Source organism: Vicugna pacos, unplaced genomic scaffold (genome assembly GCF_048564905.1).
Source record: "Vicugna pacos unplaced genomic scaffold, VicPac4 scaffold_133, whole genome shotgun sequence".
NCBI classification, from domain to species: Eukaryota; Metazoa; Chordata; class Mammalia; order Artiodactyla; family Camelidae; genus Vicugna; species Vicugna pacos.
The window spans coordinates 103,278-124,745 of record NW_027328813.1 but is presented as its reverse complement, the minus strand read 5'-3'; the positions used below and the strand labels follow the sequence as shown (position 1 = coordinate 124,745).

General features: G+C 41.3%; 1 long non-coding RNA gene across 1 annotated transcript in view; it reads right to left on the bottom strand.

Moving 5' to 3' along the window:
- The window catches only part of LOC140695089 (uncharacterized), a 57,309-nt gene that overhangs the window by 16,775 nt on the left and 19,066 nt on the right, over positions 1-21,468 (bottom strand). Inside the window, exons 4-5 of the long non-coding RNA XR_012070777.1 lie at positions 11,664-11,785; positions 10,409-10,633 (exon numbers count right to left, since the gene is read on the bottom strand). This is a non-coding gene — a long non-coding RNA (uncharacterized lncRNA). The remainder of the gene's footprint in view (positions 1-10,408; positions 10,634-11,663; positions 11,786-21,468) is intronic.

The window sequence follows — 21,468 nt, the reverse complement described above, 5'->3', positions numbered from 1 at the left end:
GTCTCTCAAAATATTGGTCGAATTTAGGACCAAGGGGGAACACTGTGAATGAAAATACTACAATGTGCATGAAAATACTGCAACCATGTCAGTAAACAAAGAATGCTGAATCCAAATCATCAGCGGCTGCTGCCAACCCCCAGCGAGTTCATGCCTACAGCCCGGCCTCTCAGCCACTCACAGTGGTGCCCTCTGAGCAGACTCAGTGCAAGAAAGGACAGGATACTGGCCCTAGATAGCCAGGTGCTTGCCAAAGGAATGAATTCAATGACCCAAATGTTTGCTTCCCACCATACATAGAAAACCACTAAATACTTGAACTTGAGATATCTGGTTTTCTTTAGATAACAAGCAATATTTTATTGTTCCAATTACCTGATCTTTGTTGTAAAGATTCTATTTATCCTAGCTCCTCCACTACCTCTTGGGAGCAGTCCCTCAGAGTGATCTGAGAGGCTGTCATCCCGGCTCGAGTCCTCCAGCCAAATAAATCAAAGCCCTTAACATTTAGGCTGAACGTTTATTTCAATGACGTTCCAGAATAGACACAACTCATCAATTCTGTAATGGAACACACTGAATCAGGAACCAAAAGCGTGTTTTAGTCCAGAAAATCTCCAGGTTCCTATTTCTTCCTGTCATTATACAATCCCTCCAGAACTCATTACTTTGCTGTCTGCTCCTCTGGCAACCAAACTCAGAGAAGAGACAACTCAGCAGAGCGCCCTGCTGGGGAGAACACCCCGCAGAAGCACTGCAGGCTGCCTTCCCTCCCGCACGCTCTGCTGACCCTTGGTGTCCCCCGTGGAGACCAGGCCAACACAGCTCTTCCCAACAGCTGCAAAGTCGCACACGTTAAATAAATCATTTTATTTTATATGATATTTTACGTATATACCCATCTCTGAAAACAGCTTTGCCAGAAGCCCAAATCTTCAACATTAATCTGCAAAGGCAAATCAGGTCCCCAAGGGAAAACAAGTCTTAAGACGACGCTAAGGCCTCCAAAGTCCTCTCCACGACCATGAACCAAACTGCCTGCAGGTCTGCAGCTGCAGGACGCTACATGTCTGCTTTTAAAGCAACCCCTTTCTGCCCTCGGGTGCTACAATGCCCTTTTATGCCCTCCCATCACAGGGCAAGAGCAGCCGCTGCAGAACCTTGCAGGGCAGCACTGACAGGACTGGACAAAGGGGATCAGAGCTAAACAAAGCATTCTGATGACACGAGCTTGTCACTGTGTCTCTTTACAGATGTAGATATATATAGAGAGAAGTGGGGTGATATTGCTCAAAGTCACACAGCTAATAAGTGGCAAAGTATATAACTCTGCTCCTCCCTCCTGTGTGACGCCCAACTGGGACAACCACAGGGTTCTCTCGTGGCTGCCTGAACAGTCTTTTCCTATCACTCATGACACACAATAGTGTCTGAACTTAGCCTGCATTTGCAGCATCTTTTCCCTCCAGTTTCTCAGGAACAAGGCTGTTCGGGCCTGTATGAATTCCGGCTTCCTGAAATCTCCGTGCTCAGGCTGGTCTTGCCTGTGCATCCGGCCCGCTGCTCAGAGGCTCTTCCTCCCCTGCAGGAGGACGTTTCTAATCTTCACAGGGACACAACCTCAGGGGAGCTCTCCTCTCGCCCTCAGCATGGCAGGTGTCCCAGGCCTCATCCCGAGCAGCCCCGTTAGGACGGTGTCTGCCCAGCTCTGCTAGTCAGATCAGCAGCCTCAATGCCAGGGATTATACCCAGGTCACACTGCAAACCTACTGCCCGCCTCACAGCCCCCAGCCAGCAGGTCACCTGGAAGTCACAGCAAGTGCCCCACCCAATCCAGAAGTCTCTTCTTTTGCCAGCACCACTGATGAATGGTTTCCAACCTTCGGACAGTTTCGCACAAAACAGCACCTTCTACTGTGAAACGGGTGGTTTTTCTTCTGCGCCTCATCCTTACTGGAAACGTAAAAGGAAACCAAAAGGCCTTTTCTCAACCCTTTTCTGATGAAACCCTCCCACCCACAATACTCATATGCTCAAGAGCTTTGGATCCACATGATTTTCGTTCTCTTAGGCTAAGTGGCTCAAAAAACTAAGGGATTCTTTCTCCTTTGAGGGTATTAGCACTCAGTTTCTCGGCTTTAATCTGTTTTTGTCTCTCTCTTCAGTGACCCTAGCAGTTGCCACCTCTTACTCCCTTCAGCAGCCTCCCTCCCAACTTCAAGTCTAGGAAATCAGCTGTGATGAGGGGCATGGGGGCAGTCACAGAAGATGCAACTAAGGCACAGAGAGGCTACATAATTTGCCCAAGAAATCACCTTGAACCACCAACAGAGTGTGTCACGTCCCTCTGTTTAACTCTAATGCTAAGCAAGTTAACTTTTTGTAGATTATGTTTATAAACAGATGAGGTATGAAAATACATACAAGGACACACATCAACTCTAAGATATTCATTAACTCCACTATTTTGTTTCTATTTATTTTATTTCTATTAAAAAATTAAGAACCCCTGCAGTCAATATAGCAAAATGTTACTGGGTTTTAAATCCAGAATATACAGGGGTTGTGTCATTACTCATTCTTGTATGTATTTTCACAAGACAAAATGATTTGAAAGTCTCTCTCCCCGCCCCCTACTCACTACTGGCTCTCACCAGAGCTCCCAGACCACACATCTAACAGCCTTTCACTTTACCCACAGCTGAACTCATCAGTTTTCCCCCAGAACTCCCTCTGCTGCTTTCCCTCCTCAGAACACAGCAGGACCATTATTTAACTCATTAATCCACCCAGAAACCTGGGCCTTACTCCATCCTACCTTCACAGACAGCATTGATCCTTTCCTCTTTACCATCTAAACATGCCTTCAATCTGTTCGCTTTTACCCACTGACCGTCCCACCGCTCAATTGGAAGCCAACAACACTGCCCACCTGGACTCATGAGTCTCCCAGGTGGCCCCACAGCCACTCTCCCCTACTTGAGACAAATGTGATTGTGTCTCTCCCACGCTTTTGGACTCATTTCAGACCCACTGTTCTTAGAAGAAACTTCAATTTCTTCACCTGGTGAAGGTCCTTGCCATGAAACTGTCAGCTCAGTAAGGGCAGGACACACCCTCGTCCCTCGGCTCCACCATCTGGCAGAGCATCAGCTTGGGAGGATTGAGTTCTTAGCAAACTACTTCACTTATCCATACAAATCCATGGTAGATTAGAAAGATTTTAGATGTTGAGCTCGACTATTAATTTGGGGATTTTGCACTGGCAACCTGCAAGTATATATTCCAATTATTGTGTCTTCTTAAAACCATACCCAGATTAAAGGAGTATTTGTGGAATGTCTTCAGAGTAAAAGGGACTGTACTTTTACAGATTTTATGTTTTAAAATATGAACAACCCGGACAGGGTCAAAAATAGAACCGCCTCACAAGTGACAGAAGACAGGTGAGACGCATATAGCAACAGGTCACAAAGATGGTAAGAGCAAAATTGTTTCTCCAACCCCCAAAACATTCCTCCAAGAACTGAAAACTCAGAAATTTGAAAGTAAAATACCATCATATAAAGAAAGAAAATAAATAATCCTCTTCATCAGGGTTTCTAGATCTGACTGCAGAGTTATTAGCAGGCCATACTGAATCCTAGCACAGAAAAATCAGATGGACTAGTGGTGAGTAAGTTCCAGGAAAATGGCAGTAACTCCTCCAATTGAAAGAGGACACACACTCACTTGTTCAAGGTGATTGTAAACCACATTCTGCAGAAATTCAGAAGATTCAGGCACCGCTTCTAGATGGTGATGACACGGAAGGACGGCTTGGATGCATGCTTCTAACTGAGTCACCGGCATTCTTACACTGCAGGGGGAAATGGAGGCCCTCAGCCAAGAGCACAGTTGTTCCTGTCATGTATCCCAGGCCGTGCCTCGGGGACTCAGTGTACTGTAGCAGTCCGGCCCCAGGTGAGGACCCGCAGCGTGGCCCAAGCAAGCAGGAGGGGCACTGTGCTTGAGAAATCCCATCCCCCATGGGGGCAAGAGGGGCTGGTGGGGTTGTGTGAACCTATAAATGCTCATAGAAATACACCTGCATACAGTGAAGTGATAAAATTAAAAGTAGCAGGCTATTTAACAAAATTTCAATTGTCAGTGTTAATTTTACCATTCCATTCCGCTTGTCCCCTGCACTCTGAGACAGGCTTAGGCTCTCTCACACATGCAGCTCTGATGCAATGGTTGTGAAGTTATTTTACTTTGCTGCAAGTGTCTTCGCTCCCAGTGTCACTGTGACTGTCGTCTCTTAACACAGTCAGATATCTTCCTGCATCTCTCCCTGAGTTCCTTGCTCCTGCTTCTCAGATCCTGAGATAAAGAACAGGTGAAGGCACATGACTGGAAAAGTCAATGTGGACTTGACCAAAGTCCTCAGTGACCCCCTAGGTGAGTGCTGCCCACCCCTTACCTTCGATTCTCAAGGTTCTGCCCAGGGTGACATCCAGCCAGGAGAGAGTCCTGGGCCCTATTAAAAGCTGTGTGGCTTGGGTGCAGGGAAAGCTGCAGGAGCTGGTTCTGTAGCCGGTCCCATCCACACCTCTGCTCCTCTCTCTCCCGAGGCAGCGCTGCCAAGCCCCCAGGCTCCCTGAGCTTCTGTCTTTCTCTTCTACTCTACTTCAAGCCCTTTTCCTCTTCCTTTACTCCCTGATTATCCCTAGCTGGAGTGATTTTTCTATCATAGAATCTGAAAAAATTTCCTGCAGCTGAAAAAGAGGTGCCAGAGGTCAACGCGCATATGGTGGTTCCTGAATAGAGCCCCTGGTTAGGGGGACCCTCACCAACACTCACGGGGCATCAGGCATGTTGCAGGGTCGACCACCACCAACAAGAGTTTGCTGTGACACCAAGGCACGCACAGCATCCCTGCTCACTAAATTGTAGTTGTAGTCCTTTATTAAGAAGCAAAAATAAAAAAATTGCTCATGTTTCTTACTAAAATTATTTATGAGGGAGAAAAAGAAATTGTAATAGAAAGAACAAATTTCACTCCATGTTAGATGTGTTCATTTGGCTTTAATCCTGTACCTTGTTTTCTAGGCTCAGACTTGCTATCTCTGCACCTTTTGTAAAAGAAAGTTGCCTTTAGCCTGAAATATCCAGGAGGGCCTATTCTCCGGGCTCTGATCTTTAAGGATATTTGCTCTTCTACACTTATGTATAGATGGCAAGTTGTAAAATAGTGAATAACCTTTCTTTTTTTTTGGAGGTTTTACAGGGGCACCATAATTTGACCCACATGGACAGCTGCAGGAACAAAGGATTTCAAGGACAAACAATTCATACAGCAAGAAGTTTGCAACAACCAGCCACATCCCTGCCGCTTTTTAGTATAAAAGGAGACTGAATTCTGCCCTGGGGAAGAGAGTTCTACTGGATAACAATATGCCATTTTCTGGGTCTGCCAGCTTTACAAATAAAGTCTCTTTTCCTTACTCCAACATCTCATCTCCCGATTAATCGGCCTGTCATGCAGCAAGCAGAACGAGTTTGGACTTGGTAACAAATTGACTGCCTTAGAGGTAGTATGTCTCCACTGTTTCCTCATTTCCAGTATTTCACCACCTATCAATTTTATATGCTTTTTAACAACATGAACAAAAAACCTATTACAAGGAATTGATTCCACAGAAATAAAATTATTTCTACTCCTTCAAAACTTTTTTCTTTTCTATTTTATTTTGTTTTGCTTATTGAAAAGAAAATAAATTCAAATCTTTTTATTTCACGTATTTTTATAACTAGATATTGTAAATACTACAAAGATATTTAAATTGCAATAAAAATTGTTCATATATTAGTATAAAGATATATACACAATCAATGCAGATTAGGAAAGGAGTAGATATTTACTAAAAATCCACTGCACATCCAGTCTTTTACAAGCATATCCTGGAATATAAGCTCTATTATCCAGGGTCCCCCACCCCCAATCTCACTGCGGAGTCCCTTAGTAATCAACTACCAAGGCACCAGCATAGAACCATGAGATCACTAGTTTAGGTATAAATGAGAGTATTAGCTCATTCAATTCTAAAACAGAAACCTTAAAATAAATACTGAACTTACTTACAGATAAACAAATTTGGACACAAAAAAGTACAGTTTCTCCCCAAATTCACAAAGATAATAACTGGTAAAGGCAAGATTTGAACTCATCTGCCTTGAATATAAAGCTAAGTTGGAAATCCCCTTCAACTGTGGAGGACCAGCAGCACAGCCTGTCACCCTATCTTTGTTCAGATCTGGCTTTAGACAGCCTGAGACAGCACCCCTTCCTATGGAACTCGAGGGCAAACAATAACAATAAGGATTTTATATTCTGTAGTTTCTTAGGTCTCAATTATATAAAGTGTCAGCAGGTCAGCAGAAAACTCTGGGAAATATGAGTGGGTCCAGAGCTTTTTGCTGATAAGAAACTCAATCTATCAGGACAGAGTGACCTTCCCATGAGAGGCCTCATGGACATAAACTAAAGGCAACTGAGCAATGAAAACTAGCAAGAACATGGAACTCAAGCAAGAAGGATCCCTACCATCCCCTGCCCAGTTGCCTCTTCACCTTTGTGGACAAGACGGCAGAAGGTCCATGTTCTTGTCCAAGTTACAACATCATGGATTCTCACCCATATAATATTACGACTCTATGCTGTCTTAAGTCCTTTCCAACTAAAATATGATGACACCAATATCTCAGCGGAATGTCTATGTCTCCACTTTCTCTCTTCTATTAGGAGACTATATCTATGGCCACAAAGCCGAAATTCAATTAAAAACACCATGCACGAAGCCTGGTGAAAGTCTGTGTAAGAGACATTGTTCTCAAGCTCAGTGAGTGAAAACTCAGAAAAAGTGGTCCTTATCCCTCTGCAAGTGGAAGGTAGCCTGATTGTGTGTGTGTATGTGTGCACACGTGTGTGTGTAAATCAAATACAATGTATTGTGGGATGTGCACAGATTTTTTTTATGTTACTATCATTTCATGAGGATGAGCCAACCTTTAAAGTAATTTGAATCTACTATTCTGAGAGAGTCTCAGGATCTTTTGGTGGAGGATGGGAAAGGGGAAAGGAAAGGAGGAAAGAAGTAAATGAAGCAAAGCTGTAAGTATACTGCTAGGGAAAGGCAAGACATTAATTTTGTTCCTACTTGCATCACACACAAATTAGGGACTGGCTTTCCCACATGTCTTGTCAAGCACTGAGTTGCAGAAGAACAGGTGACAGCCCATTTCTCACTGAGCTTGTGACTGTACGTGGCATCTTATAGACACTAAATATTTAACCTGATCAAACAATCTGGCAGCAGGCTGTAATTCTCCTATTTTGAGAGATAAGAAAACAGGAAGTGAAATAGGGTATATAGCTTGACCAAAGTCAGAGGACAAGTAAACTAAAGAGGATGAATTCAAACTCAGATCTGAATGCAGAGTCTGATCTTCCCACTCCGAGGGCTGGAAATTCCTTAACACACAGGGTCCCCAGCTCCTCTGCTTTGTTCCTGGCACCAAGCATTTCCCATGGCGATATTCTCCAGTTCTCAGACACAGCGCTCTGTGCAGCCAATAACCTCCATTCGACCTTGATCATCTACCTGTCACGCCCACCAGGCTTCACCAGGCAAGAAAGCTGGCTTTCAACTGCATACAAAGCCACCCCTGTTTTATCCTGGACTCTTCAGCGGCTTTTCCAGCATAAACACAGCCATGAAAGTGCTCACAGTTTGTACATGAGCCACACTACCTCTCTCCATCTCTGTCCCCACCTATACTACTTTGCTATGACCATTTTGAGAATCTTGGAAACAAATTTTTAAAAACAGAAAAGAAAGGATTCTGTAACAAGTACTTAATACTTACAATTTTAAATGAGAAGTTACAAAGTGAGTATTTACAAACCGAATCTGCCTTCCTAGGTGTCAGTTTTAACAGTTAAAATATACAATAGCAAAAAATTCTGACTTAAATAATTAACAAAAACATCAACAATAATCTGGAATAAACTCAAAAACAATGCCCATGTTGTACATGGAGGAAGTACAGGACTGTACTGTGGGGTAAAGTAAGAGGTGTGAAAGTAGAGACATCAACATTTTGTATGCAGGAAAGCAGTTTTGTAAAAATGTACGTTCTCCTAAAGATAATTCAAAAGTACTAAAAAATCCCACGAGAGCACTTCTTTTTTTTTTTAACTTGAAAAATTATATTAGAATTCTTCAGGAATAATAAAGTCATAATACTAACCAAGAAAATTTGGGATCGAAAAGAGAATCAAAAAATCGCACTGTCAGATATTAAATAAATGTTTACAATATGTAAGATATAGTGCTAGTGTAAGAAAGTAAGATTGATAAAAATAAACCATGAGCTCAAAAAGAGACTCTAGTGTACATAAGTATTCTTTACAGGTGGGATTTCAAGTTAAAAAGCAAAGTAGGAATTCAATAATTGTCTTGGGACAATCAGAGAATCCCCTGGAAAAAACAAATTCTATTCCAGTCATAATGACCGCAAGAAAAATTACAGAATGTGATGTGAATATTAGAAAGTACTAATAACAGCGAATATAATTCTTTGCTCATATTAATTCAACTTCTCTTCACTATAACAAGTACCATCATCATCTCCATCTTAGAGATTAAAAAAACCTACAGAAGAAATTTATACCATTATAAGAAAGTATTTCTAAGAATAATATCAGGAATAAAACCCAAAAAGAAGACATTTACAATCTTAAGATTATTTTGGGCCACAACAAAAATGAACCTACTGAACAAAATGAAAGGCAAAATATGACAAGGAAAAGCTCTCTGATACATGTTGATGAAGACAAGGGGTTAATGTTCATAATATACATAGAGCTGTCACAAAGCAACAAGAAGCTGCCTCACTTAAATGTGTGCAAAGGACAAAAGAGATCATTCACTTTTTAAAAGTCAGATGGCTAATGAGTGAAAAATGCTCAATACCTCACTGGTCATCAAGTGCAAATTAAAACAATGAAAAAGTACTTTTGCTCATCATATTGGCACATATTTTTAAAAGATATTCTAGCTAGTGTCCATCTTTGAGAGAACAAACTGTGAGCGATCTTTTGGAGGATGACATGTCAATGGATATGTAAACTCTGAAAAACGTGTGTACACACAGGCTGAACTCCACATTTTGGAATCGTTTCATTTAGAAAAATTCAGTTCAAAAAGATGTACTTATCAGAGCATTTACACAGCACTGTTTACAATGGTGAGAAGAAAAGCTGAAGTGAAATCATATCCAGCGATAGAGAATTGGTTACATAAGTTATTCTACATCTTTTCATGCCCCACAGGAGAAGGAATTTCTTGATTCACTTGAAAGGAGCCTGTGATTTATGTAGTTGTCACATCCAAGGACTAAATTTCCAGAAACCTTAACGAAAATAATACTCATACAAGATCACAGGAATGTTTGTATAAGAAGTATGCCAGTCAAACACCCTTTCTGACAGTGGAAAATGGAGAAAACTTAAGTGTCCACCATCAAGACAATGATGCGGTAAATCACGGTGAGCTGTGGGCACTAAAGTTCCGGTGTTTCGGCGTGGTCCAAGGCCTTGTCCACAGTACGCTCCCACGAAAGGTGTCCTTACACAAGAGACCAAACCTGCATATCAGGAAAACCCTCTACTCTATCTGAAAGGACCGGGTGAGTCTGGAGAGAGAGGACGTCTGTGATATATACCTGAGTGAATAAACCGAGCTGCAGAAAACATATAGTATGGCCTTATTTTTCAATAAAGCATATATACACACACATAGACATAGATTTCTCATATACGTGTATGTATGAGTTTATTTATATGACATAGGCATAAAGGTCATGAAATATATACTCCACATTGTCAGCAGTTTTTACTCTCAGGAAAAAAGGGGAAGGGATGTAGGGGACTTTCGGTACCACAACAGATCTCTTTTCAGAATTTCAGTTAAGTATACTTGGAATTTAAAAGTTTATTTAAGTCCAAAGTAAAATGGACGAGGACTCCACAAGACAGAATGCTATACTAGTCATTAAAAATCATGCCAGGGGAGATAGAATATTGTAGAAAAATGTGTAATAAGCCGAATGGAAAATGGAGGTCTCCACACAGTATACAGGCACACATTGCTCGCTGGTTTTTATGACAGAGGTAATACACACTGATGAAAAGAACAGAAAATAGATGTTAATGTGTTAATTATTATCTCTGAGTACTGGCACCAGGATAGATCCATTTGACCCTTTTTTCATACATTTATATTAAATACACACTATTTTTCATCTGAAAAATGCATTTTTAGATGTCTAGTACCACACATTGGAAAATTACACGAGTACTTACAGAAACAAATAACTAGGAGACACCGCAGCAGCGTCACAAAGTGTAGAAAGGGCGATCCTGAATAACACCGCGCAGTTACATAAGGACCCACAAAGTGAGAGCACCTGCTGTAACAGGGCGCGTCCCCCTTCCATTTGTCAGATGTGTCTTCAGGGCTGAGGCAGTTCTGAGCACGGCCAGTGTCAGTGCTGGTGTCTGGATGGATGCCACTGGAGGTGAGGGCACCTGCAAGCCGAGAGGAAGAACAGAAATCATCCTCTGCTTTTTCTGTCTTGTTTCTTTGTTACTTTTAAAGAGAGGCGGAAATAAGATAAACTGGATCTTTCCTACTGAAATTTCAGTAATGAAACCATTTTTAAAGTGATCACAACTTATATTCTGCCTATGACTGTCTTTTCAACAAAGCATCATATTTATAAAATGTTAATTAACTCAGTTAATTAACTCCCTGTTGAAACATTCTAGTAAAGAGCATGAACTGCAGTATGTAAAAGAACCACACCTGCAGTGACTAGCTCAGCTGTCTTGACGGCAGTGCAGTCAGCCCCCACCATCCCGTGGCCCTGAGCTCCTGATGCTGGTAAGAGAGCGCGCTGCTGCCTCAGATGGAAAGAAAAGGTGAAAGCATTTTCTGAAATCTACAGCACTGACAAAACATAACTGATAAATCCCAGGCTCCTTTGAGGCTGTCATTTTCCGTTTCTGGCCAACACCCGTCAATGAGCAGAACCACCCCATTCCCGAGTCATGGGACTCACGTGGGCAGAAGTTTTGGAGAAATTTCCAGGTATAGAATGTAAACCAACTATACATAAAACTCTGAAAAAGAAAAGATGCAATAATCTGATTTTGGAAGACACTAAAATATTCTCCTAAGCCTTAGTACTTGGAAAGGCTGGGCTTCTACTAAGCCACTTATTTATTTCACAGCCAATGAGCATCTCCCACAAACCCTGTTTCCCTGTGTCTGCTGGGAGCTTCAGGCACATTGATGTTGTCTATCTTATAAGTCACAAGGCAGAGGCGTGTGTCTCACGCTGGCAACTCTCACACAGGCTCAACTCCTAGCCTCACTGTATGAACTTGGCCCCATTTTCTCACCTGTTTATTTGGTACCTGTTCTTCTGTAAGCTGCCTGAAATGCTTATTGAAACAAGTCAGAAGAATGAGTGGGTAGAGAAATGGACAGATGGACAGGTGAGAGATGGGCAGAAAAACAGAGAGTCTCCAAGAGAAGGGGAGCAATCAAAATTACCTATGCAAAACCCTCTTCTAGTCAGGGAAGGAAACCACCACGGAGAAGTGTGAAGAGGCAGGTTGCTTAGGACTGTTTCCTGGATTCCATGAAAAGTCACACCAAGAGATGAGAGGGTAGAACTATAAATAATAAAAGAAAAAATCATGCATGTTTGAAAAATATATCTACATTATGTACTTTCTAAAGAATAGAGTCAAATTAGCAAGGCCCAATAACACAATCCTTGGGTATATACAGAAGTGAGAATCCCATCTCCAATCTGCAAGGCATCCCTTTGGAGCACTGAGAGTCTACACGGTGCAGTCATAAAGCCATCACCGCAAAAGCGATGCTATCCTGCACTTACGAGGAAAGAGCAGCTGTGCTCGGTCTGCCTACACGTGTCTTTTACACCCCTCAGCACCTCTACGGGGGAGGGACGCCTAGCGAGCCCCATCTCTGCAGGACAGAAAACAAGTCCAAGAGAGGCTAAGCCGACCTACCAATTCTCCATCTCACAGGACTTGTCACTCCAGACCAGGACTCGAACTCGGACCCATGTTTGTAACCACAGTACTACCGTATTTTATGTGCTTTTTGTGTGTATAATACATTTGTTTCTGGCATGAAAGGGTATTTAATAAATGATCGGTTGTCTTGTCTATCTCATTAGTTCACAATCTTTATATTTTTGAATTGTACTCTTCCCCTGGAGAAAGGAACGGAAAGAGCGGGGGTCAGAATGAGGTGGGGCTCCATTCTTTATCTGTTGCCTCATCTCATCCAAGTCCCCAAACAGGGAGAAAGAGCAAATGTTCTCTTCATCATTTAAAGAGAGGGCTCCAGTGACGGTGACTTACTCAACCCCAAAACCAAGTCTGGGGGAAGGGCACATGCAGCAACGAGAGCAGTATCACCTGTAGGAAGGCAAAAAGAGCTCAGGGGATGGCTCAATGGGTCAGCCTGATTTCATTTCAATCGATAATACAATAGCACACTCTAAAAAAACTAGAATGCAATGGATTTCCTCTTTCTTGACATCTAGCAAGTTTCCACATCTCACATGTAACATTATCACGAACTAGTGAAAGGAAGAGTCCACAGACAAGGAAAATCAATGCCACAGGCAGGCTGAAACACAGGCTGGAGGAAAGGAAGGGAAAGGGCATAGTAAAGAAGAGGGGAAATTCTGGGAAAAAGACATCATCACAAGGACTCTCAAGCATCATCCAGCAATCATATAATCATTCTTTCAAGAGAGAGTTACTTAGGTCCTATTTTGTGCAACATTGTACAGTGGGCGAAGCAAGAGCACAGCGTCCATGGTGGCAGCAAGCTGCGGAGCTCCAATACACTTCTGATCCCGGTACCTTGCACACTTGTCCTCAGTATAAAGGCAAAATATATAGTAAAATAATCCAATGTAAACTCTATGCAATGCTGAAAAAAATTAAAGAATACCTAAATACCTGGACAGACACACCACGCACATTCCTGAATCAAATGACAGCATTCTTGGGATGGCAGTGCTCCCCAGAGCGATCCATATATTCAACGTGGACTCGATCACAATCCCAGTGGGTTCCTCTGCAGAAACTGACTGTCTGCTGCTACAATTCATATGGGAATTCGAGGATCTCAGTAACCAAACCGTACTTGAAATAGAAGAACAGTTTGAGAGGACTTGTAATTCTCAATTTCAAACCTTACAACTGTATCTCCAGGTGAGATTAGAGGCCATTTTTAAGTTATAATTGTGTTTATCCTTATTTTCTAAATTCTGTACAACGAATATACCTGTTAGAATAAGAAATTTAAAAAGTAAGGTATCTTTTAAAACATGCAAACCTATTCATTCATTGGGAAAAAAATATTTTGACTATAAAGAAGTAAACAAATATCTAGTGAAAAAGGACTATTTAAAAACAAGAGTGCATTTACATTTTTTGTAAATTGGAAACGGAAAAGCACAAACACATCAAGTTTCTAGGGAGAGTGTTGCAACATATTAATTGTTATTTCCAAAATTCTAATTGAACAATGAAAACTCAAGAAAGAGAAAATCTTGATTGACAGCCAACTGCAAACACATGGAGAGCAAAGGCCTAGAAATCACAGTTCCTTTAACTCTGCTACTAACTCAATAGGAGAGGAAATTCCTCAGTGAGGGGACAGTGGAATCCCATGCATAAGACAGGATACACAGTACAAACTGCACTAGAATTGGGGGTGATTTCCATAGAAGAATTCTAAAGTTACAACATTGATGAAAAACTATAAAAACACTGACAGACAGATTAAAACACACAGTCATATATATTATATAAAAACATATGAAGTCTGCCCCCATGTTGCATAGAAATACAAACATATTTGTTCATTTATGGGCACTGATTACTTTATCCCAGGTAGAATATTTCAACTAAAATAGATAATCAATAATACACTCCTCTTGTCAAAACTAGTTGATAAGTTACTCTGCCATGTATGCATAATGTGTCTAAGATAGATTTAAAATTAGTGAAAAAGATTTTTGTATGGTTTCTTGAACCCTTCTCAAAACACCAAGCTTAATTTTAAAATAAATCTGAGCAGTATTTCTATATGATCTTTTCCCTTGTGAAATGAACAACACAGTCTGTTGTCAAAATTCTTTCCTTACAATGATTCACGAGCACCGTATACTCACAAAACTGCTGGACAGCAAGGCACTATCCAGACACTGTGACAAATCAAATGAAACACAAGGAAGACAGTGACCCTATTCTGCAGGGCTTATAATCTGTTCCAACACCGGGTTTTTATTTGATTTGTTTGATTGGTTAGAAAAATAAAATCACTCAAGTACATTCTTCTTTGAGCATTATGTAAATCATGACTCTCTTTTTAGTGTCATGAGCAGGAAAGACTTGAGTATGAATTGATTAGATCAACTAGGCACAATCATCGCTGGAGCCTGTGTAATAAATAAGTACATGAGATCTAAAATAAACCTACACAGATCTCTGCAAGGAAAATGAAGAGGTGAGTTCCCCAATGAGAAAACAAACAATCAAGAAATCAAAAAAGGAAAACTTTTTCATTAATGATTCCAGGCAGTAGTGGAGCGTGGTGGTGAAGATCACAAATGCTGGGGACAAACATGAGGGTCTGAAATCCCACAGCACTGGGTAGCTGTGACACTGATATTTCAGTGAAATTTTCTGCACCTCAGTCTCCTATCCATAGACTGGGGACAGCCACAGCACCCATCTCCTAGAACAGTCTTAAGAATTAAGTTATTTTTTATATAAAAGTTTAAATAAAATACCTCAGATTTTAAATATTACCCCAAAAGCTCAAGGAACAAAGAAAACAGTGATAAATTGGAGTTCATCAAATGTTAAAAATTTGCTTCAAAGGACACCATCCAGAAGGTGAAAAAACATCTGAGAGGAGAAAATTTTTTCAAATTATTTATCTGATTAAGTATTTGTATCTTCAAATAAAAGAAAAAACTCCTACAACTCAACAAGAAAAAGAGAACTCAATTAAAATGTGTATAAAGTATCTGAAAATGTATTTTTCAAAGAAAATATACAAATGGCCAATAAGCACAATCAAACGATGTTCAATATCATTAGCTGTAAAAGAAATCAAGTCAAAACCACTAGGAGAAACCGCTTCACACTTACTACAATAGGTTATAATAAAAAAAAATGTGTAACAAGCACTAATGAAGACACAGAGGAAGCGGAGCGCGCAGCCCTTGCTTTTGAGGATGTAACACAGGGTGGCCACTTTAGAAAACAGCCTGGCAGGTCCTCAGAGAGTTGAACATTTGGTTTATGAATGACCCAGCATTTCTGCTCTCTGGTCACACAAGTAAGAGAACTGAAAACAAATGTCCACATAAAAATTCCTACAGGAGTATTCACGGCGCCATTACTCTTCACAAACAAAAAGCAGACACAACACAAACGACTATCACCTGATGAATGGGTAAACAGTAGGGCCCAGATATACAGTAGAATATAATTCAGCAATAGCAAAGCATAGAGTACTGACCCAGGCCACAACCTGGAAATACATTGAAAAAGTTACTCAGTGTGAAAGAAGTCAGTCACAATAGACAGTTCCATTTACATGAAATAACTTGTTTTACATGAAATGTCCAGCACAGGCAAATCCATAGAGAGAGAACAATGGCTGCCTGGGGCTGGGGGAGGATGAGGAAGATGGGAATGACTGCTTGTGCATACAGGGCTTCCTGTTGGGGGATGAAAATATTCTAAGATTGACTGCGATGCACAATTCTGGGCTTTGAGTAAAAACCGCTGCACATTTTAATGGGTGAATTGTATTAAAACTGTTAAGGACAAAAGCACCTAGGGCCAGAACCTTCAAATAGTAAATGCAAATTGCTAACTTTTATTACAGGAAGAAGAAACTGCCCTCAGCATGAAAGCAGGAGATCGGCAAATATGGGTTAACAGAATTGGACAAGAGCATTTCACTTGAAAGAGTTGCTGAGTGTACACGAAATATTCAGAAATAGGAAAATCAGCTTGACATCACGAAGAAGCATTCTGCTTCAAATGCAGATCAAGGATTCGGCAAGCCCAGCTGCTAGAAATAACCAGAGAAGAAACCTGGTTCTTACAACAAGCACCAGAGCCAACAAGGAAATGGTGGTGAGGAAAGCAGGCAGCCAAAAATCTGGAACAGTTTGCTACAAATAATTTCTCCACTGAAAATTCAAAAATAAAATGAAAGTGATGCAATGCTGAGCTGGCCTCACGTTAAAGGGCTTCCTCTGCTGCTCGACAGTTCTGTAACCCCGAATGAGAGACTCAGGAGAATCAGCATGGCTCCTGGCAGTCCCCAAGTGACTGCCCTCCAGCACGTTTACCACCATCACATCTGCCAGGGTTGTATTGCAGAGAAGAGACCAACTTCTAAAAGGCACAGGAAATGTTTACCAGGGAAGAAAAGGCTGCTGTCAGTCCTGGGACAGAGGCAGTGTGAGCAGAGGCCAGAAGGCTGCAGGTGAACTGGAGCAGACCTGGGGCAGGAAGGGACCACGGAAGAGCAGATCTCAATTTTCTACTCTCTCTCCCTCGGGTAGGAGAGATAAAGCCTGCATCCTTCTCACCTGGAACTGTGGGTTCTGGCTGGCAGAAGTCTTACGTACAGGGAATGAATACTCAAGACTCTGTGGAAAAAGTCACGAAAGAGAGAGGGCGTAGGGACCCAACTCCACGAGCCTCTCAAATGATCCCATATTTATTGTGTATAATCAAAGGAAAACGTCATTAACAGTTGTGTGATAGTAAGCAGGAACTTGGGGAAAGAAGGATGAGACAGAGATTGTAGAATCCACCATGAGTACAAAGGCTTAGTGTATCTTTAGGTAAGTCATGGGGTGAGGGGAATAAGATACATCCTTTAGACATGTGAATTACAAAGCAGACCACCAGACCAGCTAGGTCCTTGCTTGGGGGATAATAGAGTATCTAACTGCACACAAGCCCAGCCTTTATAGCTGTGGGCCTGGGTCATTGCTTTGCGATGAGCAGAGTGCTATCTAAAACATCATCTACGCAAGCAAAGCATTATCTCTGCTTTTTAAGGCAAGGAGACAGGAGTGAGGATGCACAGGCACTTGCTTGCAAAGCAGTTACTAAGCATACGTTTTCTTCTTAAATTTGACAGGCGGCTGGGATCTGTTACAATTTGTTAACCCAATCATGGGCTCCCACATGGAACCATTATGGAGGACACCCTAAGGTGACAAATCCTGGCTCTGGGTCTTTTCCTGCCAGCTTCAGCCACTCTAGCAGAGTCTAGGCACATTCCTGAATAATGATCATACAGAACCACCCACACTGTTAACTCCTGGTGCTTGAAACTTAATTTTAGCTCTACACAACTTAACGTAGAAAAGTTTCAGAAATAAAAGATATTATATTTACTTTATATCTCATCATAGGACTGATTTTTCTGATTGCTCTAAGCTGCTTCTTCTTGGTAAAGCACCTAATTCTGCAGGTGAATTCAGTACTTTCTTTGGGCATAACTAGCCAGTTTGGGCTCGCTAACTTCTATTGGTCAAATACCGATACACTTAATTGATTTCATTGTTCATCAATTTCAGCTGGGAGCAGAGGGAGTGTCACTCTGGTCCTCAGCCCACCCTCAACCCTTATCATCAGCAACTCAGGCCTCCGGAAACCAAAAAAAGCTTTTGTTTCCCTTCTACAGTTTCAACAAACCCAACAGGATACATAAGCCTGGAGAAAGAATTCAACACAAATGTTAAAACAAAAATCAATAAACCTGAAGCAACTCCATCTCCGAATCATGATACACAATGACATGAGATTAAGTGTGTCAGGCCCAAAGCATGGGTGAGCCTGACCACCTGATTTCTATTCTTCAAAGGAAGGAAAGTTTTCCTATTTTTTATTATCACTCTGTCATTGTTTCTGATTAAGCCAAAAACTAGTTTATGAAATAATTAAGCATTGAAATAACAGATTTTTGTTGTATCAATTACAGAAGGCATTCAGAGGTGTTAGGAAAAACCACCTCTGTAAAAAATGCAAAATTTCTTCCACTGTGAAGAACACGTATACAAAATGCAACAGAGAATTCAAGCTCTTGTGGAGAGGAGCAAAAGCCACAGAATCAAAGCAAAGTCATTACTATGAGTCAACTCAAAATTCACTGGACAATCATGTTCAATGCATTCAATGAAATTTAAAGGCATACTGCAAACCATACACTTAATGATCTGCAGGCTAGAGGAAGAATTTCTCTCTTTAACAGACAAGAGTAATCAATAGGGTGCCCCACCAAACAAGGACCAAAGAACAATCAGGTTTTTAACAGTTCTGATATATCAGCATTTTCTAAAGATCAAAATCCAGAAATTTTAAACATTGATTCACACCACAATGAAACAAGCACTTAAAAAAAAAGAAAAGAAAATAAGCACATAGAACATGTACATAGATCAATGAGAATTTCTTGAGACGCTGGAAGAAACAGGCTATAGTCTTTTACTTGAGAAATAAAACTACTTTTAAAGATAAATGCTAAAACACATTTCATCATTCATGTTGCCTTGAAAAATCTGAGGCACTTGTATCTGATTAGAAAAGCAATTCTGAGTAATAGTGTGTTACAATTCAGAGCCAGTTTGCTTTAGAAGAAAAGAGAAAAGAAAAGCTACCGTTTCTCATATACTGCACAAAGTGTGAAGTGTCTCTCTGCCTCTTTCTCCTCCCGTTTTCTAAGCTCATGCTTCCCAACCCTTCTGAAACAAGTATGAGAACCTCTTATTCCCGCCAATATGCCAAATGACAAAAGAAAATCAATTTATTTGTGTAAGTATATGCTTAAACCTTGAACTGGAAGAGAAAGATATCAGAAGTCTATATGGAACTTATTTCTACATTCCTGAAATCACACACACAAACGTTCACACAGACACAGACACAGACACATACCCCCTGGATTACTGGGAAATTCACAAGCTTAGGATTTCCATCTTCTAGAAGATAACTTTGTAGTTAGTTTAAAATACAAAACTGTCAGCTTTGGAAAGCCTTGATCACCTGCTAAACCATCCAAATATCAAAGAGACCCAATTAGCCTTCTCGGTAGAATGTAATTTCCCATGATGGCAAAACATACCCTAAAAAGTCCTTGATCTAAGTCTCGTGTTTATCACTAGCTATGATCGTTTTTAAGCACATTAACAGATTCAGAAACTTATGTCTCAACAGCATTTATTCTTATTGAAATAGTATACGTGTTCATTTGCCTATACAGAGACCAGGTCCCATGATGGAGTTTAAGAGCTATTTTGTGTATTGCAATATTTATTTTTAAGTGCAGAAAAGGAGGGTGGGTATTACTCAGTTGTAGAGCACCTGCATAGCATGCACAATGTCCTGGCTTCAGTCCCCAGTACCTCAAAAAAAAAAATAAATAAAATAAGGGCATATTTAAAAATGAGTAAAGTTATAAAAAAATGCAGACTAAAAACCACTGCAATCTAGGAGACACAATTACAATAAAAAAAACAAGAGTTTCTATCAATTATTGGCTATTTGCCAATCGCAGAGACAACCAGAAATCACACCTGATAACCATCACGTGTGATTCTCAGCAACCCTACTAAGTAGACACGGATGGGAAACCAGGCTCTGCAGATGAGGAGACGGAGCTCAGAGGAGCCGGGGACGCTGACCGTCCTGCTTCCCGTGACACCACATCAGCCCAGGGCAAGCGCTGACGGAGCTGCAATGAGGGGACACCCAGCTGCATGGAACCTTGGGGCACTGGGGAGTCCCAGAAAACACTAAAAACTGTTCAGTGAAAAACCAGCTCAAATATAATACACTGTGCCACATTCTTTAAACAGGGAACATGAGTGAGACCTTTTTGATGCCTCCGTGTCCTTTCTGCCATCGTCAGTTACTTGCCCTCACAGCGTGACCAGTGATGAACTGGACCCCATATGAAGCGCACTCAGATGGCAGAGCATTTGAAGCTGTTTTATGAAGTTTGTAAGACTCTGTCTGTGCCTCACACAGGCGGTCATCCATCACTTCTCACCGGTGTGGATGTACCACCTGAAATCACTCCTTTCTGCTTTTTAAAATCCCTTCATCTACTCCAGACTTTTCAATAGCAAAGAAGCAGCTAAACCACAGACAGTGGACAGCTTTTCACCAAATTTCTTGAACAGCCCATCGGACTACCTGGAAGCCCTTTACTTTTATTAAACCCACTTCCAGGTACTTCATCATTTTCGGATTGGTGGACTTGGCCTCTGACTGAGCTACTCAGAGAGCTCCCAGCCTCACATCCGTGAGAGGACCCTGCTGTTGGGAGAAATCAGTGAGAAAGGCGTACATCCCCCAGTCATGTCTGCATGGCTAGAAGTGCCACAACGTGCTAAAAATTTATACCATCATAACCCCTGGGCTCCCATGGACTGGTTTCACATTAACCAAACTCATGAGACACTGATGCAAGAAAACCAGAAATTTAACTTATTAATGTAACAGAAGATGTGAAACTATGAACCAGACTGCAATATCAGAGTTCAACCATGAGTATATGTTCTCCTCCACGGCCCAAACACGGGCAGGCAGTCACATGGCAAGTGTGGACAGAAGCAGAGCAGGAAGGATTTCTAGATGAATTCAATGGACTAAATTTCTGTTATACCAACAGATCTGCTGCCTGGAAAACAATTAATTCTAATCACGGTGCACTCTTCGTGGACAGTTGCCGAGACACGACTGTGAGCACCTGTGTAACTCTCCTTTCCCTGTCCTTTCTGGGCTAATTGATGCACAGACGTACAGAAATCGAGGGATGCAGATACATCTAAACACCCAAAGCCCATTCTGGGAGCCACAATACCATACAGCCAGGGTTAAAATACTTGCTCTGCCACTTACTAGTTCTGTGACCTTGGTCAACTTACCCTCTGTGTGCCTCAATTTCCACACTGTGAAACTGGGATAACAATCAAACCTTCCTTACTCGCTTGTTGAGAAGATTGAAGGATTCATTTCTGTAAAACGCTCAGAAAAGAATGTAGCACATTTTGGGTGCTCAACAAATGTCAAATTAATATTACAGTGGTTTACAAGTCTCCTTCCTAATCATCTTCTGTGTTTCCTGGCTAGACTAATACCCAAAGGAAATTCTTATTTCTCCTTTTATAAACTCATGGGATGAACCCTTCTGTTCCATCCCACCACCTGTTTAAACTGATGGAAGGGATACCTCCTCCCCACTCCTCTGGGCCATGCAGAGT